Source organism: Xyrauchen texanus, chromosome 39, assembly GCF_025860055.1.
Source record: "Xyrauchen texanus isolate HMW12.3.18 chromosome 39, RBS_HiC_50CHRs, whole genome shotgun sequence".
Classification (NCBI taxonomy): Eukaryota; Metazoa; Chordata; class Actinopteri; order Cypriniformes; family Catostomidae; genus Xyrauchen; species Xyrauchen texanus.
In genome coordinates, this window is record NC_068314.1 from 16,910,349 (window position 1) to 16,922,916 (window position 12,568).

At 35.9% G+C, this 12,568-nt stretch overlaps 1 protein-coding gene across 1 annotated transcript in view; it reads left to right on the forward strand.

Annotated features, from left to right (window-relative positions):
* Positions 1 to 2,166: 2,166 nt before the first annotated feature.
* rap1ab (RAP1A, member of RAS oncogene family b) overlaps positions 2,167 to 12,568 on the forward strand; it is a 39,970-nt gene continuing 29,568 nt past the window's right edge. Inside the window, exon 1 of the mRNA XM_052111331.1 lies at positions 2,167 to 2,369. The gene's annotated coding sequence lies outside the window, so the exon portion shown is untranslated. The remainder of the gene's footprint in view (positions 2,370 to 12,568) is intronic.

A 12,568-nucleotide genomic window follows, 5' to 3' on the forward strand; every position in this document is an offset into this window, starting at 1 on the left:
AAATACATAAATAAATAAAAAGGTTACAGTGATGCACTTACAATGTAAGTGAATGGGGGCAATTCAAAGTGAATGTGGCCAATTTTTGGAGTGTTTAAACAGAAATGTGACGCTTATAATTGTATAAAAGCTCTTGCATTAATTCTTCTGTTAAAGCTTTTGTATTATTTGAGCTGTAACCTTGTTTAATTTGTAATTTTTACAGTCATTTTAAGGTTTTAGGGTTTGTTGACATTACATCATCATGGTAACGAGTTGTAAAACTTGTACTGAACCTTCCATTAAGCCATGTAGGCCTATTCATGATTTTGCCTAATGAGGCCTATTCATGGCTTCGAATAGAGAAATTAGCTACATAATAAACTGTGCCATTTCTAATCATTCAATTTGCACAGTTACACCAGTTTCATACACTAACATGCAAACTCATCATTGGTACTTTGTTTTAAAAAACTTTGTAACGTTTGTGTGTATGGCAACTAGAACCACATTAACGCATTTAATGTGATACCTGTGCCTTGTTGTACCAGCGGTGCAGTGTGGCACTTAATCTAATTTAACTTAGTTTGGTGTGCTTAAGAAGTTATTGGAGTAACAAGGATGTGTGTGAGACAGCAAAAGAGATACCGGCTGTAATACCGCTACAAATTGCGAAGCTATATTTTTCAGATATAGGATCGTACACTTTCTGCTTTCGGAGTGAGAGACAGTGTCAATGTTCTGGCTTTTATGTAACCAACTCACTGACAGACGTTTAATGCTTACAATGCAGATGTTCTCCGAAACAAAAAGTCACCCATAACACATACAAGACACTCATTTGTCGCTACTGGCGTAAATATGTCACTGGGATTAATCAAAATCCCCAAGTCCAACTCTCTGCACTGCTCTAATATGTAATGCAATTTAATGGAATGGAATAGAATAAAATACACAAGAATGAAGACTCCTGTGTTTTCTTCTGCATCACCGTTTTCATTAACCTAACATGTTTCACCAAAATTTTCTTTAAAACATTCCCACAAGGAAAATACACAAATAATTTAGCATTATTGATGCCAGTCTCCAGAATTAAACTTCAAATGTTTATGGACATTACTTGCTGAAAGAACAAGCCACACACGTGAAATTAGAAGTGTTTTGTGACCACAAGATGGCAGAATTATACAGAACAAGGGCCTGAGTTGAATAAACGCACCTGATCCAAAGTGGTCTTTGCCAAGACCTACCTGGACATTATTACACACATAACTTACTTTTATTATACATATACTTTGATAATATGATAGTTTCACTTAATTATTTACAATACCATAGCGGTTATGGTTTCATGTGATGAAAAACAAACCAAAAAACATTTGTCACTGGCTATATAGCTCTGCCATAAAGTTGAGATATTAAAAGGAGACTTTTCGCACATTTTTACTATTCATATTTATTAAAAGTTAATCCATTACACAGTGAATAAGGTGAATTATTGTTGTTTTAGTAAGTTATTTGTTGCTTTCATTGATGTGTTGGGGTTAAAGGTCGCGATGGGCAAACGGTGCCAATTGTTGTTCCTGCCAGGAACAAACCATTGGCCCCTATGTATAATGGTCATTAAAGGTGCACTCAGTAACTTTTTGTTTGTGTCTTCTTGGACATAGTGACAACTAATGGTGTGGATGCGGCATCATTCAAAATAAATAGCTGCCATTTTAGAAATGTAGGCTACTATTAACAATCAGCCATGATTCATTTAATCCAAGAGTAAAAGTGTACAATAACAAGATGGTTTCTGGGATTAAGTGAGTAGTGTTCGGCTGGTCATTCTAAAATGGCTGCCCCCATGAGGGTGTCCCTGCCCATGTAGAATAAAACAGCTTTTTATAGTTACTGATATAACTGGAGTCCTGATTTCATGTGAGTAATCATAATTGTATACATATTTAAAAAATTACAATTCGTTTCTTTAAGAGTAAAACTTTTTTAATGAGGAACAAATTACTGAGTGCACCTTTAAGGCAGATTTTAAATTATTAAGATTATAATAAGATTATTGATACAAATTAAGATTCGGATTTTAGAAGCAAATCATCCCATCACAACCTTTGTCTTGGCGGGTGGCGCCTATGATTCCGCCCGACACCGGAAGATGTCATGAGTCTTCTGCGCTAAAGTAGAGGCGCTAGTCTCGCGGATATAGTATGAGCGCTGAGTGACAGGCGCGCGCGTGACGTCGCATTGAGGGCAGCACGGCCGTGTTTTTACGCTCCCAACTCCTCGTTTCGTGGAATGACCCAGCCCGCTAAGAAGAAGAGGGATTGAGGTTGACTGCAGCTGAAGACGCTGAAGTTTATCGGTTTTATTCGGGCGGGTGTGTGAAGGTAGGTGGCTAAATGAGCGCGCGCTAACATATGCTGATGTACACCTTTATTTCACCTTACAAATGTATAAGAATCGATTTATCTACATTTACAGTGTGCTATGAAGGACTTTTATTTACTTAGAACCCCTTAAATATGTCAGTAATTAATTTTGTCTAATACACAGCGGTTTTAAGTCGTTTTGTTAGGCTCCAGCGGTCTTAGCATGTTAGCACTGATCTGACTTAACGAGTTTCAGCATCTCAAAACCGGGACCACAACAAACAAGCTTTAATTTTCGTTATAACACACTCTATAAAACTCGGATAGATAATACGTGGTTTATTATTTAAATCATGCTTCTTTGGTAAGAGTTGTTCAACTTTTAAGTGGATGTGTCTGGTTGAAGTAAATAAATCCCCTCTCAGTTAATGAGGCGTAACTATGTAACACGTGTTATAACATATCGATTACAATCCAATTTATGATAAATTGAAGTATCCCCTGACTTGAAAATATATTATCCAGACACCAGAGATTTTACATATCCAGAATGTGTTAATCACGTTATTGCATACGTTAATGTTATGATCATTAAAATCAATTCAAGCTGATCTTTTATTTTCCACAACGATTAATGGTCTTTTTTTTGTCAAAACGTGGGTCTGGTCTCTAGTTGATTGGGACAGTTCAAGTGGATTTTGCTGATTAGACACAGTAGGTATTGGGGTTTTCTTCTTCCTGACACAAATGTTTAGCAAAGCAGTTTTCAGTTTCCATTGCTGATTATACTCTGAAATGATTTTTGATTAGAACTTCTTTTTTCTTTCAGAGACATTGGTTTCCATACATTAAGTAATGGATGTACTTTTGAAATTTGCACCTATTTAGATGTGTTTATTAGCCAAAACTTGTAAGAATTGTTGGACCAATATCACTTGTTAATTGAATATGTTCTTCTTATTTTACTTGTGGCTATAACCAGAAAAAGTTGATTTATGAAAGAAATCTATAAGTCAAGTGGGCTTTTCTTCAATGTGGTTTGTGGCAGATAACACCTTGTCTGACTTTTTCTAGTCTTCCCTGAACTGTTTCAAATTGCCAGCCACTGATCTGATTTTCATTTATTTTTTTCTATTGCATGTTCTCAGAAAAGGTTTGCTCATTGCTTTCCCACGGATATTGACATCTGGTTAGTCAGCAGATTCTTCCACTAATCTCTAATCATGAGTTCTTCTGCCTTCCTCCTGATCTTCCTACGGTTTCACTTCCCTTCAGTCTCTTAAATTCCCATATAATTTAATAAATTAACTTATTGTTGTTGTCTTCAGTATATAATAATCATAATTGATATCATAGGCAAACTGTTGAAGTAAAGTTTGGGATCTGGCAGTTTGTCACATCCACGTGGGGCCCAGCAGGTGGGTGATGCTTTAGAAACGGAAGTCTGACCACATTTCCAGATATGATGCTGCTGGTTATGTTATGAGAAGAATAGTATGGGGAATTACAAGTTTAGCAGTTTCTCATCCTGACTCATCAAGTCTCTGTTGGACCTACAGAATTACAAATTGAAATAGCATTGTCAAAAGGAGGCACGCTGGTGGACCGTCTTATAAAAGTGATTCCAAAATCGGACGTGTTGTTGTATTTAATACAGAGGATGTGGTCTTACATTGACTGTTTCTGGTGATCTTTAATTACTAAGCATTTTGGTGATATGTTGATCATTTTGATTATTACACCAGGGTGCTCTTGTGGTTTTCTTTTGATATTTTGTCTTTTTGGTGGCCATACTGAATCGTGAGAGGACTGTATCTTCGCACCCCTAGTGGTAACACTTCTGAAAATGTAAGCTTATTTAAATTGTGCTGCGTAAATTTTACAATAATAGCTACCTCTCTTAGTGGAAAGTATTTTACTTTGATATCTTTGGCAAAGGCAGTAAAAATATATCATAAGTACCAGAACTGAGTTGAACAAAATTAATGTTTCCAAATGTCCATGGCGAAGTGATTGGTACAAGCCAAGCTAAACGGCTACTAGTTAATCCTGTTCAGCTATGTATCGATGTGTGACAAATGTAAAAAATTTTTACCGTGTGTTAAAAGGGGTCAGGTACTTCCAATCAGGTACTTTGGGCTTGTGGATGGGCGCACAACTGCACTGCTGCTGAAAAAAAATCCTAGGGGAAACACCACATCCTAGGCAGCAATCGTAACCGTATTGGAAATGTTCACCATTTTAACAAGGCACGGTGGCCCCTCTGCACACTAGAACAGATGGGCAAAAAAATTTTGCTAACCCTTATCACGCATCAAAACTTTGGAATATATGGAATAATGTGAAACAATGCTACAGTCACCTTTTTGCAGCCTGAATTTGTTAAAGACATTGAATCTTTGTCACCTCAGGGCTTGACATTAAAGACCCTGTGAAATCAAAATTAAAGTTTTGCTGCTTTTTGTCCATATCTTATCAGCTTTAAGGTCATCTGTATGCTGGTGTTTAGTTGACAATTTGTTTTCTGAAGAAATAAGCATTTACAGGGTTCCAGACTGCGACCAAAATGGTCGCATATGCGACCATTTTTTGAGAATGTGCGAGTTCAAATTTTATGTGGTCGCATTTGTGCGAGTGGACGCTTGCGCAATAGAAGCCGTTGTATCAACAGCAGCTGCTGCAGTCCGTAACTTATGTTAAAAATGAACGAGTACATCATGAATCCGTTTTCCAAATCGTGTTTTTGACTTATCCTGAATCACTACGGTACGCCTATAATAAGTGTTTATATTCTGACTATTTTATCCCGGGCTCGGCTTGGCTGCGATGTTGCCCAGTGCCTGCGTGACTCGCCATTGACATTAACGGAGAGAAGTAGCTCTGGCTACAGTGTTCTTCCGCAAGAAACGTGCAGTTTATTTATAAACAACGTACACGTCACGTGCATTGCACACTGATGGTGAAACGTGCCAATTCCGAATTCACAAATTAAAATGAAAAGGTCAATTGCTGAATACTTTAGAAAACAAAGTATGGAAGTCAAGGATGCTGGTGGAAAGGACGAGCCAACGAGCCAGCACACAGACACAACTGATGACGAGAGCACAGGTGCGGACAGGGAGGAACCGAGTGAGCAAAGGAAAAAAGAAAAGGCACAACTTCCAGCAGCAATGGCTTAGACAGTACCCGTGGTTGTGATAGAGGCTAATGCCATGCATTGTTTGTACTGTAAACAGTGTGGCCCATCCATTGCAGGTCATTCTAAATTTGTTACAGGGTCTACGCAATTTAAGATTGAGTCTATTAAACTGCACAATGAAAGCAAAAAACATAAAACCTGTAGGGACCGGTGTGTCTCACGAAACACCGAGCCCCTTCCTACGTCTTTTCAGCGGTTAGATGAGAGTAATCGCTCGACAGAGGAAAAGGAAATGATTATAAAATTTAACACTGCTTATAACATAGCAAAAGAGGAACTCCCGTTCACAAAATTCAAATTATAGAAATTATACTGATGAAAAAAGAACGGGTTGAATGTTAATCCCACTTATGCCAACGACATGGCCTGTGCCCAATTTATAGGAGTGATAGCAGACAATCTGCGAAAAAAGACGGCTGAAAAATTTCCTCCGGGGGTTGAACAGCTGTGAAGACAGTAAAATTATATATCAAACATTAAAAAACATAAATGTTTTTATAATAGTTTTTTTGATTTGATAGTTAAAAGATTAAAACATTTTGCTAACATGAGGTCTTGTGTCACTGTCAGTCTTTCAGTCTTTATTTACATCAGTGCAAAACTAGGGTATGCAGATTAAGACCACTATTCATTAGCATGCATTGATTAATCCCATGGCATGTAGTAGAAAAAAAAAAAGGTGCGACCAAATCATATGCTGGTGCGACCAACTGAGAAACTTGGTAGCACCAGTGGAAAAGTTAGTCTGGAGCCCTGATTTAAAATCTGCAGTCGGAACTCAGGAATATCCATGATATTACATAGAGGTTCAGAAAACTTGTCCAATCAAATGCTTTCTAGAACAAGAACCCCCCTGTATACTGTATGTTCAGCGCATCTGCTCTGATGACACCTTCGTAAGGCACTTGGAAGGGAGCATAATCCAAGCTGGTCATTGCAAACAGAATTTCCATTAATAATCACTTAAAGTCAGTTGTGAATGACTGTTAACACCTTTCGGCCCTCTGAAGCTCTCAGACTGGAGTGTGATTGTCTTTGAAGAGAAAAGAGCAAAAAGACTATCACTTCTAATTTGAAACTTGGTCGCAGGAGTTTAGAAGCGATGAAAGTGTCTTGAGTTTAATTTGAATACAGCTTTTTTTCAGAGATTTCTTGGGATTTACTGCACAAGAAGCAGAAGTGTTCTTTGTTCTTCATATTTTTAGTGTATTGTTTCAAAACATTGATATATTGTGATGTTTTACTTACTTGTTTCTCATTAATCTGCATTGACTTGCACAATGGCTCCAGCCTTGTCGTTGGCAAAGATGTGGTGTTTTGTTTGTTGGCCAGTTATGCAGTTACGTGTTGAGTATGTTCATTGTTCGGCTGTCGAGTCAGTGGAAAAGTAGTATTGAGATCGATTCTCAGTTTCTGTACCAGTTTCACATTCTAGCAGCAGCACTGGTGAGAATTGGTAAACCAGTCTATTCAGATGAACAAATCTAATTAATAATATTGTAAATATTGTATTTTAACACTGAGTAAAAAGCTACCAGAACTACTCAACTGCAGAGTGAAGAGATACTCCTAAAACAGACTTATTCATCATCCAGCTAAACACCTGTTACATTTATCATCTCCATCTTTCTGGAGCTCCATCTGGTGTATCCAGGTTTTTTCTCTGCCATGTGAATCAGTCAGTTTTAATTAGTTTGTAATAATTGGGATGGGACGATTATCGAATTTTGAATAATATTTCTATATATTTCCTACTGCACTTTTTTCTAGACTGTTTAAAGGGCTCACACAAGGGGTCTCTAAAGTGCTTGAATTTAGCTTTTAGAAATTTAAGTACTGGAATACCTGGAAAATCACATTGTTTTGATGAAAATTGGTCGAGATTAGTGGTTGACCAATATGGGTTTTCTAATGGCCAGTGCCGATATCCAGAGATCAGGGTGGCCAATACAATGCCGATATATCACAAACTTTTATATAGTAATTAACAAACATAAGATTGCTAAAAAAAAACACTATAAACTCTTATTTAGCAATATATTTACTGAATTTCACACTGTTGCGATGTACTTCAGATGGACAAGGAGGTGGCAGGAACCAGCTGAGCAGTCATTGTAAACTTTTAATAAACAAATTAACAAAACACAACATAAAACTGCTTTCCAGAAGAACTCAAAACACACACAGTTTTGTGCATTTCTCTCTCTCTCTCTCTCCAACTGACGTCTCTGGCTCGTCCTTATCCCCCTCCTGGCTGATTAGGATGATTCAGACCCAGGCGTACATCCTCACGGCATGGCCACGCCCTCCTCCTCATCACACTCCTCCACCACCCGATTCAGGCCTGACAGTTTAAACGGCCTGGATCACCTGCATGGATTGTCATGGAGTAGGGCTACGCAATTAATCAAAATAAAATCGAAACCAAGTTATGAGCGTGTGCGATTTATTAAATTGCAAAGGGCTGTGATTTAATTAAATAAATAAATAGTCTGCTTCCTTCAAAGTTTATTATATTACATTAGCGCATTGTTTCAGAGCAGTTCTGTGCTCCACAACTCCCTCTCATGCTTGGAGTAACAGAAGTGATCAGAGTTCCGTTCCGTTTGCTTATGTGCATTAAACGCTTTATTTACAATAAACTGAAGCGTTTTTTATTATTATCTGCGGTAGCAGCATGTCTGTTTCATAGGTATCATAATACTATTGCAGAATACAAGATGGGGTATAATTCAAACATCTTTATTAAAAGATGAAAACTTGTAGAGTCCAGAAGCGTCTCTTCTTCCAGTCTCCTGTCATTTGTTTGTCTCACGAGAGAGCGTGTCGCCCTTATTACACTCCCCGTGGAATCAAGTGAGAAGCGGAACTAATATTACCAACATCCAACAAAATAAAAAGGAAGGAACATGCATATAATAAATCTATATAAAATATTTAGTTACTATAATATAATGCATTGCTAAATTAAATATAATAAAATAATGAATACAAATAATTAAATAAAATGGTGACAAACTAACCAAAAGTTTCACTTTAAATTTTATTACACCAATGGGTTATCAGTTCAACTTAAGTTTGACATTAAGCCTCATTCTTTAGGACTATCTTATATACAGTAAAGAATAGTTTGTATAAGCCAACTAGTTTTTAAGGCCTAGAATAAAGAGTAACATTTATATTTTGTGTATAATGAATTATTCAATCAATCAACATTATATTTGCAGCAACTGTGAAATCCCCAGTAGTCTTTTTGCAGTTGAACATGTGGAAAACATCATAATCACAGCTCAAATCACAATCGTAATATTTTTCAAAATAATCGCAATATGACTTTCTGTCCAAATCGTGCAGCCCTATCATGGAGTGATAGTCATTATTTGTGAAACAGAGAAACTTTTGATCCTGAAGTTTTGATTCTGGCTGATAGAATACATGCTTCAGGGGACGATATTAGATAAGTGCTCGACAGGAAGAAAACGCTGAAATTTTATTGAGGATCGTGAATTACATCCGTTTAAACAAGATATTTGCAAATGGTATATAATAGAAGTTTTATTGATATTTGCTTTTTATCATCAGAATAGAAGGTAAAAAATTGCAGGGAACTGCAATATGAATAATTAAAGTCAGAATATCTGGCGATATAGTGGCCTCTGCGATAAGGCCCACCACTACTTGTGATTAAAGTGGATCTTTCCTCTGTTTAATGTGTCCATCAAAGATGAGGTGCCCCTCACTCTCATTGAATAATGTGTCTTAATATCCTTTCTGTTCTTTACAGTCAGATAAATAAGTAAAATATTCAATTTTAATCTCAGGCAGCATGGATGCCCTAAAGAAACCGGAGCTCAATAAACCATTAAAGTAACATTTTTTGTGTGTTTCTTATACAAATTAACATTTTCTGGGCATGGTTTTTCAGTTCAATTGCTTGTTCTGCACCTTATAAACCTGAATGAAGTCCACTCTCTTTTAAGCTTATTTTTTTGCAAATTTGTTTTCTTATAGTGAAGGGTATGTGAGCAACTCTTATTTAAAATTTGAGCATTTATATTGTGTATTAAATAACTTTTATTTTAATGAGAAATTATAATGAGCATTTTGCTAAACATTTAGTTTTTTCAGAAAATAATGTTCTGAAATATTTTGTCATTTAATTGTTATTATATCGAATTGTGAACCTCATTTCGCATATCAAACCGAATCATGATAACCATATCCTCCCACCCCTAGTAATAATATACATAATAATTAAATGGTACCATTAATACTATAATACTGATAAAAATGCATATGAAAATATTATCTGTATCAGTGCGGGATAAATTTATTGAAGTATCTGCATGGAAAGCGATACTTACTAAAGTTCAGCACTGTTGTACATCGAGTGTTAAGTGTTTATTTATATTGTATATTTTAAAAGCTATTGTCCAATTAATTTGCCTGTTTCCCCATCTTAGTTATCTTATTGGCAAAACCCACTATAAGTCGACCTGTAGTAAGTAATAAGAGAAATTACATTTTTGGGTGAACTGCCCATTACTAGTTTAAGTATTTGTTAAAGGATCTGCCTAGAACAACAATATAAATGTAAGTGTGCACATGTTTCATCACGTCTTGCTAGCTGTTTACATTGTCCGGTTACATGTTGCCGAGCTTGAGGCACAGTGGGCCTATATCCGTTGGTCTTCATTCATGTTATATTGGATGTGTTGAATTGAACTGTGATATTCATTTCAATCCATATTTATAGAACAAGGAGAGGAAGTTGTCATTGTTGAACTCTCAAACATTTGGTTTCTCTGAAAAGCCCAGGGAGTCCTCTGATAATACCCCAAGAATTACCACTGTAGCATGTATGGTCTAAGAAAAACATACAATAACAATTGTTCTATACAAAAATGAATTGCTGGGACTCAATAGGAGGATAATGACATTTAAAGTGTAATGTATCAAATATGATCCATAAAAAACCATACAAATGTCCTTTTTTCTTTTTTTTATTAAGATTTCTTTTAGGGCTGCACAATAAAAAAAAAATAAACGAATCACAATTATGATTGTAGCTGTCACAGTTATGTAATCGTGAAAAATTACGATTATTCAATTTAAGTCTACTCCTGTTGCATTAATGGTTTCTATTTAGAATGTGTTTTTGCAGCGGTTGAATTTCTAACCAGTCCCAGACGTGTGCGTTAAGCAATGAAACGGCAATGGCCAATCAGAGATGTTGTAAGTCTATAGTCAATCATTCATTATAACCAATCCTTTTGCACACGTTTTAAATAGTCTGACATCCAGATGCTTGATTACAGTATGTTTCATCTCTGTTTGCGATGACACATGGACATTAGTCATCTGACACTCGAAAAGAAGCTTTAGAACAAAGTCGAGCAATTTTTTATTATTTTCAATTTGTTGCATGTCGTGCTGTTTTATTTAACATGGGTAAACAAACTGCAAACGAGCAATGCAACAACTTAAACGTTATAATCAAGGTACAGACAGGGTCTAAATAACTGATTTATTGTGTTTTAAACAGCTATATTTATTATTTGAACATTTGTGATTGCAGAACTGTGTCATTGAGCTTGCGCTGAACTGCAGGGCTCAAACAGTGAGTGGCCGCTTCACTCAATATAAAGGGAGAGTTAGAATATTGTTGCTTTGCTTGATTTTTGTGTACAATTTATTAAAGAATAACTGTTGTATTTATGTATTAATCAGCTATAAATTGGCTTGTTTTGAATTCATCTTGTTTTGGATGTTTTGGACCTATTCATCATATTTCACGGACCATCTTCTGTGTTATCTTGTCTGCTCAAACAAATACCTATTGACCTCAACTGCTGTTAGTATATTAAAATTTGAACTAATCACACAAACACACAAACCGGCTGATCTTACCTTCCAAAGTGCAACCACTGTGACAGATTTGAGGCCAAAAATGATCTAATGATGATCACAATATGGGATTTTAAATGCAGCAAGTAACTTCAATCTAAATCGGCTGTTCAGTTTGACTATTGAATATGTCAAATTTTATTATTTAAGCAGTAAAGGCACATATTGCATGTCTGATGGTAGTTTTTGATTTTTATGTCATGTTTTTCAGGCTTTGGAAGTGTTAAATGTGTGAGGATGTGAATACATGACACACAGGCATATTGACTGAAATGAAAATTTGTTTAGTCAATAGTTCAAAAAGAACCTACATAATTCTCTTCACTTTAAACCATACATATACTATTTTGATGGTTCTTTAACTGTGAATAAACAGGCTGTGAACACCATTGTTCAGTTAAGGTTGGTCATTTTTGACCTGATGGTACAATTAGTTGAAGGCAACATTTTTTAAGAGGGATATGTCCCAACGGTAGGCCTGTCACATTAACTACTTTTGTTGGATGATATATTGTCCCAGAAATATTTACGATTAAATTATATTGTCATTTTAAGACTTTTTTTTTTAATTATTTTATGCCACTGACATAATCATAATATAATAGCATAATAATGAAGTACACCCTTTCAAAGAGCAATTCACTTTTAATTCTTCAGAATGTCAAAGAGAATGTAAGTCGGGAAGGCCCCTCTCCATCTCCAACTGTGGTTTTTGTTCCCTGCTCGGAAAACAGTGCAGCACACAGTGCAGAAAGATTGTAAGTCATTACTCACCATCAAACCTGTATGAATTTCTCTCTTCTGAGGAACACAAAATTAGATTTGGCAGAATGTTAGTCACAGTCACTATTCTTTTTTTTTATATATATATAAAATAAAATTGGATTGAGACTGAAACTAACATTCTCCATAACATCTCCTTTTGATTTCCACAGAAGATGGAAAGTCAGACCAGTTTGGAACAACCTGAAGGCGAGTAATGATGACAGAATTTTTGGTAACACTTTACAATAAGGTTCATTAACATTAGATAATATGTCAGCTATCATGAACTAACGATGAACAATATTTTACAGCATATATCAATTTTAGTAAAAAAGAAAAATACAAT